Here is a 10,248-nt window from a genome sequence, read left to right as displayed (position 1 = left end):
AATAACTCATGTTTAAGTAACATGATTATAATTCATTTAATCCCTTATCTAACATTTATTAATATATTAATTAACAAGACTTAATGCATTAGTTAATGCATTTTAAGACAATAACTCATGTTTAAGTAACATTACAATAATTCATATAATCCCTTATTTAACATTTAGTAATATATTGATTAACATTAGTTAATGCATAACCAGACAATAACTAATAGTTTTGTAAAATTATACATAGGCCCATATAGGGTTAGGGTTTGTTAATCTAAGCATTTATATAATTTCTTACTTAAGGGACACATGTGCTACACTTTACAATAAGGGTCCAAGAAGCATTCAGTAATGGTTAATAAAGGTTAATGAGGGGGGAAAATAAAGCATTTATAATTTCTTAGTTAAGGGACACATGTGCTACACTTTACAATAAGAGTCCAAAAAAACATTCAGTAAGGGTTAATTAGGGTTAAGTAATACTTATTAGGTATGTTAACGTGAAATACAATACTTAGGTTATGATATATAATATATATAATACATTACTTAACATTAATTCACATATACATTAGTGCATTAATAAATAGTTATTAATGTATACTGGTACTAGTAAGTGATTATGTTATTTTAAAATGAGAAACATTGCTCTGTGAGTCCTTGGGTGCTGCTAACCTTAAGTATGGTATTATTTCATGTGAACGTACCTCATACTATAAGTATTACTTAACCTTAATTAACCATTACTGAATGTTTTTTGGACCTATTGTGAAGTGCAGTACATGTGTCCCTTAACTAAGAAATTATAATGCTTAAGTTCACCCACTTAACCTTTATTAACCATTACTGAATGCTTTTTGGACCCTTATTGTAAAGTGTAGCACATGAATCCCTTAACTAAGAAATTCTAAATGCTTAAGTTAACAAACCCTAACTCTATATAGGCCTATATATGTTTTCAATTTTACCAAACCATTAGTTACTGTCTGGTTATGCTTTAACTAATGCTTTAACTCATGTTAATTAATATATTAATAAATGTTAGATAAGCAGTTATTTTAATTATTGTCATGTTATTTAAACATTAGTTATTGTCTGAAATGCATTAACTAATGTTAATTAAGGGACCCTTATTGTAAAGTGTTACCATAAATTCTATATACAATCACAACTTTTTATAGAATAGGGTTAGCCCTTTATTGTCATTATACAGTTGTACAATGAATTTGTGGAGGATTTCCCTTTGCAGTTTATAATAAGTTAAGCTCTCAAAAGTGACTTGCAAGTATGAAATATAAATAAACAAATATAAAATGCGTATAAAACAGCCCTTCTTTATAGATACGGAGGTAAAACAGTCTTGATTCTTGGTTAAAAGGTAGTACTTATTTTACGTAAACATGGCGAATGTGCGGCTGGTCTTTAAGTTCACTGTGGCGCCACCTTACCACAAGTCCACAGCAAAGACCTTTTTACATTGAAATTCTTGTTAATAAATGCCTAAATCCCTAAATCATTTATAGATATGGATGTAAAACAGTCTCGATTCTTGGTTAAAAGCACAAAAAAAATAGCGCAGTTTGAATTTACTCTAGTTAAATCTTTCGAAGAATGATGCTAGTCTGTTAGCTCTTTGTTATGATAAGAGGGCTGCCACAATGGCTTTTCCCGTTCAAAATTCTTGTCAATAAATGCTTAAATCACTGAATTTTTTATAGATATGGACATAAAACTGTCTCGATTCTTTGTTAAAAGAGCAAAAAAAACGGGCAGTTACACATCTATTTTATGTTTATATGTCGAGGAATGACACCAATGCCGTAGCGGTTCCCATTCTCCTATTGATTTTTTTCACGATATTTCAAAATGCATGCATGGTACGAAAAATATAATATTTACCTTGAATCCTCGAGCAAATCACTCCTGAGACAATCCTTCCTGTTTCTATGCGGTACAGCTTTCATAGTTCTTCAAAAATCCAAGCTTAAATCTGACATGACATGTCAAGGCTTGACGCAATGAATGACGAAGTGTCAGGTCAATAGGAATTATGAAGTCTATGGGTGATTTTATAAATCGCAAATGGGTGGCAGATTTTTTTTTTTGGGGGGGGGGGGGGGGGGGGACACAGAATTCTGAAGAATTGCCGTTGAGCTAAAATCAATTGTTACTGTACCACGATTTAAAAAATCATATCCAAATGTCAAGAGTTCTGTGTGGGTCTTTTACTATGGTTGTGAACCCACAAGTATGCAACATAAGAATGAGATAACGCTAGACAAAAAAAGTGAATTCTGCAGATTAAACAGAAGAAGAAAGACCACTGGGAACACGAACCCATTTCTTTGTAGCCTTTTGTGTAAGTGTCATCACACATCATTGCCGCATCACTTTTCTCTCCATGATCTCACCTTTGTTCCCTTAATATTTTTTTGAATCTAAATAACTATAAATAGCTCATCTACCCTGAGTGGACTGTAAAAATTGTTTAGACTTGAGTGTCTAGCCTTGAGTGATGCTGCAACTGCTGCTATTGATGAAACAAGTAGAAGGGTAAGAAAATATGTCACTGGCCTTCATTGGCCATTATTTACACCATACATCATGCACTGCTATAAAACTGATTTCATGTTTACTATAGAATTATACTTTTCATGTGTATATACAGGAGGTGCTAACATGTACAATGTTGTACAGTCATTCAACAGAATCATGTTGAAAAATGAGTAATAAAGATAACTGACAAAGTTATTTATGTATAAAGGCTATAGCAAGGCGTAAATGTGATTGATTGTTAAAACCCCAATTCCAATAAGGTAATAAGTAACTAAAAACAGATTAAAATGATTTCCAATTTCTTGGGTCATTACTCAGGTGAATTTGAAACAGATTGTTGAAAGAGCATTCTTGAAAGGGTCAGTTGTTCACAAGCAAGGATGGAGTGAGGCTTACCACTTTGGGAACCACAAACTGAGCAAAAAAGTCCTATGTTTTAAAAATGTTTATTCACGTTATAGCCTGATACACTTGTCTCCTGCGATGACTAGAGCCTGCTGGATAGCAGATTGTTACGGCAATTCCCAACAAAGATCAAGATGAACCTTGTCCTTTTTACATCTGAACTGTCAAATAGTTTTATATAAATAGATATATCAGTATGGCCCGGCGTTGGTCGGGTTTGTGAAGGCGATACAACCAAATCACAGATAAAACATACTTTCTTTATAGATGCAAGTGTAATGTAGTAAAGGATACCATAAAGGAGTTAATGCGCTATCGCTTTTTCATCAATGTGTAAGAGGATTGTGACGAGCGACAAGAATGAGAGACACACTTTTTATTTTTCACACTTGCTGCTCTTGTGCCCCATACACCGCACGATCCCAAGAGACAATGCCTTTCTTGAACAGAAAACATCGGCTACCATCACTCTTATAGTTGCCAGAACTACCCATGAACCGTTGCCGGCATAACACATATTAAATAACAGTCGGTTCAGTATTAATATCCAGCCGAAATGAATCCCTTAGTAATATTCCATTTTTTTTTAAATCCAGTGTCTTGTTGTGGAGTACTCAAAGCTGCAATGTATCATCACAGCACATTTAAATTTGTACATGAAACTGTAAAGTTTGAAAGCCAACTGCGACATTGCAATCGCAAGAAATGCTTCTTTTGTCCAAAAGATGGCTAATTTTTAGAGTTTCAAATTTTCCACACTAAGTTGAGGCTTACAAAGATCAAACCCATCTAATGACACTCCAGGAAACATAAAGTACATATGTGTACAATTTTGTCAAAATCCGCACAGCCGTCCGAGTCCATAGGGAACGAACACACAGACACACACAAAGTTCCATTTCTATATAAGTGTATATGTACATGTATGTATAAACAGGTAGTCCCCCGGGTTACGTCATACGATTTCGACTTTACGACCCTGGAGTCTCGTCTACAATTTTGGCTCCGGTCGTTTTTTTTTGTTTTTGTTTTTTTTTGTTTGTTTTTAGTCGCGTAAACATTATCAAGTTCCAGTTGCCGTTCTTCATGTCAGGATCACAGCAGTAGCAGCGTCGTCACCTTTCAGTCGGCAGATCTGCCGCTTGCTTGTTTTCATGCTGCCGCTGCTTCTTTCATGTCTCAATCTGGCTGTTTGAGTTCGGACGGTGGGCTGCCGTTTAGAGAGGTGACGCTGGCGACTAGGTGGCCATGATATCTCCCCTCTCTCGCCTCCCTACTCTTTCTACAGTGCCCTTTTCTCTCGGTAAGGTGACTCACTTGCTAGTACAGCCCGAATAGTCAATGAACAAAACGGCTTTTAACACAACATACCTCACAGTATCTTATTCTTTACTTTATTAAGATGATATATAAAACATATTTTTGGATAGTTATTTAGAGATTTAGGGGGTATTTAGGGCTACGTAAAGGGTTAATTCCGGTTTACGCGGCAATTCGGGTTACGTCGCCAGCGTACGAACCAATCTCGTTCGTAACCTGGGGACTACCTGTACAGTCAAAGGAGTATATGCCTTCTTTCTATTCCCACCTCATGATCAAAAGACTAACCAACGACATGTGAACATACAATTGCAAGGAATTTCATGATCAACGGACCATAACTCATTGGCTGTCATTGATGGCAACGGACGTCCAATCCATTTCAACTGTGATGGTTGTGATGGTCAACAGTGATGATTCACTGACATCACTGTCAGCCCTCCCCTAGTTCAAATGAATAGGACATCCGTCGACGTCAATGGCAGTAGATGAAATATCATTTTAAGGGGCAGTTTACATGGCGACTCTGCGACACAAGACGCAATGACTGAGTTGCGGACTCGCCTCGCGTGCATATGGTGCCGGCGAAGATGGAAAATTCTGAATCCTGCCTCCAAAGTGAAAGAATCGGATTGCGGGGAATTAAGGGGGGCTTCCTCGGCATGCATATCAAAGGCTCCTGTCGCCCGAGACCGCGTTGTTAACGTCAGCACTCGTACACGTCACATTGGGCGTGCGCAGCGCTGCAACTAAACATTAAAAACAGCAAATATGGCGGAATGTCAGCTTTGATGTACTGTTTTAATAATATTTTTAAATTAAATATGTTGAACGTTTGCCTTTTTGAACAAAAGAAAAATGACATCGCTTCCATTGGGCAGGCATATTTTTTTCCGGGCTGAGGGAGCTTGGTGGGGTCAAAGTGTATCATTCTCTGTCGCCCAGTAAATCTGCACTGCCTCCTAGGGCTTGGTATGAATACTACATCGTTTTCATGCGTAGTTGCGATATTGTTCAAATGGAGATGCAAATGCAAATGCAAATTTGAAATTGTTCGTATTCTCAGAGAGTCACCATGTAAACGGCCCCTAAGACTGAGAGAATCTGTACACCTGTCCTCAGTTCCCAAATGCTTATTGAGTGTTGTTAAAAGGAAAGGTTATGTAACACACTTTCAAGCCTCTTCCGCGTTAAGGGGAGTCAGCTGAGGTGGCGCGGGCATCTGGTTCGGATACCTCCAGAAAACCTTCCTGGAAAGGTGTTCCGGGCCACCGGTGGGAGCCCCCGGGGATGACCCAGGACATGCTAGAAAGACCATGTCTCTCGGCTGGCCTGGAAACACCTTGGGATCCCACTGGAGAAGTCAGTTGAAGTGGCTGGGGTGAGGGAAGTCTGGGCTTCCCTGCTAAAGCTGCTGGACCCACGACCCAACCCTAGACTAAGCAGTAGATCATGGATGGATGGACGGGCCGACAGACTTGCCGACTTACCCAAGATGACTGTCAGCTATGCACGCTGCTGTAAAGGAAAAAGCACTTGTCGCCTTTCTTAAGGGAGCTTTCACATTAGACCAAGAGGACCAGGGTCCGGTTGGAGAGCTACCTCGCAACAACACTTGCAAATGACTTGTTGAAAAGGTTCAGCATTCACACTGCGCCAACCAAACTTGCAGAGTAGCATCACATTGACAAAAGGCGCACTCTTTGATTGGACAAATAGAAGAGGAACTACCTCCCTCCGGGGGGGGGGGGGGGGGGGGTGTGTTTCTGTGACGCTGAACCTAATGTAGCATAAATTAAGTCCCCACTCGGCTGCCACTACACCGAGCAAAGTGGACTACATAAAAAATGCATGGGGGAAAATTAAACTACGAATGGGAACCGCTAACCCAAGTCACACAGGCACATTATCGCTCTCACTTTTGTGACTTTTAGGACTGTAAATTTGTCACCTCTTCCAGGAGAGCAAGACTCACGAAACAGCCGCCCCAAGAGGCTCCGCCTATCTCGGCCACAGTCACTTTCACATGGTCCGTTCAGGAACAGGATGCAAAACGCAACCGCCACGTTAGAACCCAATTCTATGGCTCAAATGCAACTGCTTAGCGCAAAAACATTTGGCCTTGTTTAATCGTCTGTCATCTGGCCATTGTTGATATGAATACCGTGCGCGCTGTACTTCCGCTTCCAAGGATTGCTTGCGAGTAGCGTCACAGCTTGGACCATGGCATCACACCTGCACGTAAAGCAGCAAAAGCGCACCCTGCTCCAGTTGCATTCACCAGCGAAGCAGGGTGCGCTTAAAGCGGACCGAGACTCACGATTTTTTAGCGGACGAGAGTTCGTTTGTTTGGTCAGAACTAGAGTTCAGATGCTCGTTCACATTTACAAAACGAAGCGGACTATCCGAAAAAAGAACTCTGGTATGTTTAAAACGGAACAAACAGTGCTAGAGTGAAAGCACCCTAAAATGTTGATAGATGTCCATTTATGTGCTATTGAATCATCCTTCTACTGTGAATTGGAATGGGTTTATCGTTAGTAGCCGTCCAGTCCATTTGTAGTGGGACGGTGGCAGTGAATGCCCTCAATGGCAGAAAATGATTAAACACTGTCTGACTGTCTGACCTAGCTATGATAGTAATTACTTTACACTGAGGTGAGTATACCGTAATTTAAAATCAAAAGATTTTTTTTTTTTTTTTTTTCCAAAAAACGTGGTATCAGTACAGTATCGGAATTGGCCGATACCATACAGTTGGGTTTCTCACTTGGTATCAGGAACCAAAAAAAAAAAACACTCATCATTACACTAAGGGGATTTCGATAATATTTTCGCTAAATGTTTGGGGTCTTGATGAATCTCTATGAATTAGTTAACTAATGATGGGGCATTTGTCATTCTCTCCAAATGTGGATGTGAGACTTTGAAAACGTAAGTACCGAATAAATAATAAATGGGGGGTTTTGTTTCCTAACCATTAGACTTCACTTTCAGTTGACAGGGCAGCTCCTACAGACATTGCGCCACGGCTTCCCGAAGGAGGTCGACGCAGGCAGGCAGAGCTGTGATAAATTCAAATACATGCTGCATTCTAACGCCAGATTTAAGTTGAAACATGACAAAATTTGAACTGCATGCAAGCAGGCAGGAGTGTCAGAAGAGTAATTTGGTCAAGGATTCAAGGTAATTATTTTATAAAATAGCAACATGCATGCACTTTGAAACGTTCTGAAAACATGAATGGAAAAATTAGCCTAACATTACCTTGAACTATTTAAGTAAAATGAATGATAACTGTCTTTTTTTGCCATTAACCAAGAATCTAGACTGCTTTAACTTCATATCTATAAAAAATTCCAGTGTTTACACATTTATTTACAAGAATTTTCAACGTAAAAAGCTCTGTTTTGTGACGGCCGCCATGCTGGATTTTGTTTTTCTAAATTGTAATTTAGACATTTTTGCATCCATATTAAAAAAAAAAAATCAGCTTTTATGTCTTTTATTTTATGAAACATTTGAATCTAAAATCTTTCAGTGCAGCACCATGGGGAGAAGTGTTGGATTGTGGGATGCAAGATGGAGGAGGATGAAGCACACGTTCATGGACAGCAACAAGTTCACCTCACTCGAGGACCTCAAGGAGAAGAAGATCAAGACAGAGATACCTACAAATTACAGGCAAGTTTTGTCCACAACCCACTGACTATAAAAGAAACTTGGCTCTGAAAATATTTTTTCGCCAGCAATTAAATTTTTATATTTGATTTTTATTTCGTTTCAGTCGGCAACTACGCCAATTACCTCACCAGGAAGGTCCCGGCCAACTCCTCTGTGGCTGAGTGCTGCAAGCAGTAGCTTGCCCAGCAGGAGAACATGGAGATCGCCATGGAGCTCTTGAGGGGTGACTCGCCCTCTGTGATGTTCAACACTGGACGTCCTAGAGCTGTACAACGGGGGAGAGCAGGAGACAGGCCGGGCGGTCCTCAAGCTCTCCCCATGGCCCATATGGTGCCTTCGGGATGTTGCTGTGGCACTCCCTGTTGTGCAAGGAGGACAAGACAGAGCACAGGGTTAGGTTCTTCTCCCTTGCCATGCGCCACGGGGACAGCTTCATGCACCTGCTGGAGTTTCCATTTTGCCGCACATCCGCAGCTCCCACTTCAACTGTTTTGGTGCGAACTTCTCCAAGACTGGCCTTCAGAAGCGAGAAAGAACAAGGTCTCCAAGTGGCCGACTGACAGGAAGAGGAGCAGAGTCAAGAAGGGCATGATGGAGACTGCAAGGGACAGGGACTTGTACAATTCCAGGCAGCTGACTTGGGCCCACAAGCCATAGGCAAAGAGGCTATGTGATTGTTGAAAGACAAGGGCCAGATAGCGGACAAAATGTGCTGAGCCAATTGTGACATTGGAATTCAGTAAGTTCATTAAGTTGTCATTGTATATAGAAAAATATACATTTTGCTTTTTTTGAATAAAATTAAGATGATTCTGCATGCTTTTCTCATGAATGAAGTTTCTGATGTGAAAATTTAATGATTCTTTAGCTGTTGGGAAAAAAAGTTTCGATTTCGGGCAAAAACTTATAATACCTACGATATGTTAAATATTGCTCGGTGTCAGGATTAGCGAAGAGACAGCATAGAATATGATGCCACCATACTCACAATTGCAAACGAGTCACACAAATACTGGGTTCTAGACCACATGGATGTGGATCACTTACCTCTCAGACCCCCCCCCCCCCCCCATTTCCTTGGTTATCAGGCCCCCCACATGGTGTCAACCGGGGGAAAAAAAATATATATATATATATTATATGTATATACTAGCTCCAACATATTCATAGTTAGAGTAGGCGATTAATGTATTTCTTGTTGTTGTGTTTTTTTCTGTCTCTCTCTCTCTCCCCCTCTTTTCCTTTGTCCCACATAACCCCTTCCTGTTTGCTGATTTCTCCTAATTAACAAGGTACCTTGAATGATCACAATGGATGTATGTCATACTCCTTTGTGATACATTAAAACTGTATATATATATATATATATATATATATATATATATATATATATATATATATATATATATATATATATATATATATATACACACACACACACTCACCGGCCACTTTATTGGGTACACTATGCTAGTAACGGGTTGGACCCCCTTTTGCCTTCAGAACTGCCTCAATTCTTCGTGGCATAGATTAAACAAGGTGCTGGAAGCACTCCTCAGAGAGTTTGGTCCATATTGACATGATGGCATCACACAGTTGGTGCAGATTTGTCGGCTGCACATCCATGATGCGAATCTCCCGTTCCACCACATCCCAAATATGCTCTATTGGATTAAGATGTGGTGACTGTGGAGGCCATTGGAGTACAGTGAACTCATTGTCATGTTCAAGAAACCAGTTTGAGATGATTCCAGCTTTATGACATGGCGCATTATCCTGCTGAAAGTAGCCATCAGATGTTGGGTACATTGTGGTCATAAAGGGATGGACATGGTCAGCAACAATACTCAGGTAGGCTGTGGCGTTCCACCGATGCTCAATTGGTACCAAGGGGCCCAAAGAGTGCCAAGATAATATTCCCCACACCATTACACCACCACCACCAGCCTGAACCGTTGATACAAGGCAGGATGGAACCATGCTTTCATGTTGTTCATGGCAAATACTGATCCTACCATCCGAATGTCGCAGCAGAAGTCGAGACTCATCAGACCAGGCAACGTTTTCCCAATCTTCTATTGTCCAATTTCGATGAGCTTGTGCAAATTGTTGCCTCAGTTTCCTGTTCTTAGCTGAAAGGAGTGGCACCCGGCGTGGTCTTCTGCTGCTGTAGCACATCTGCCTCAAGGTTCGACGTACTGTGCTTTCAGAGATGCTCTTCTGCCTACCTTGGTTGTTGCCTTTTTATCAGCTCGAACCAGTCTGGCCATTCTCCTCTGACCTCTGGCATCA

The 10,248-nt window shown here is 40.3% G+C and overlaps 1 protein-coding gene across 1 annotated transcript in view; it reads left to right on the top strand.

The window, feature by feature from the left end:
* The first annotated feature begins 2,484 nt into the window (after nucleotides 1-2,484).
* dusp7 (dual specificity phosphatase 7) overlaps nucleotides 2,485-10,248 on the top strand; it is a 29,414-nt gene continuing 21,650 nt past the window's right edge. The window contains exon 1 of the mRNA XM_057846304.1: nucleotides 2,485-2,544. The gene's annotated coding sequence lies outside the window, so the exon portion shown is untranslated. The remainder of the gene's footprint in view (nucleotides 2,545-10,248) is intronic.

The sequence above is a fragment of the Corythoichthys intestinalis genome, chromosome 9 (genome assembly GCF_030265065.1).
Source record: "Corythoichthys intestinalis isolate RoL2023-P3 chromosome 9, ASM3026506v1, whole genome shotgun sequence".
Taxonomy (NCBI): Eukaryota; Metazoa; Chordata; class Actinopteri; order Syngnathiformes; family Syngnathidae; genus Corythoichthys; species Corythoichthys intestinalis.
This window is presented reverse-complemented; position numbering and strand designations above follow the sequence as displayed.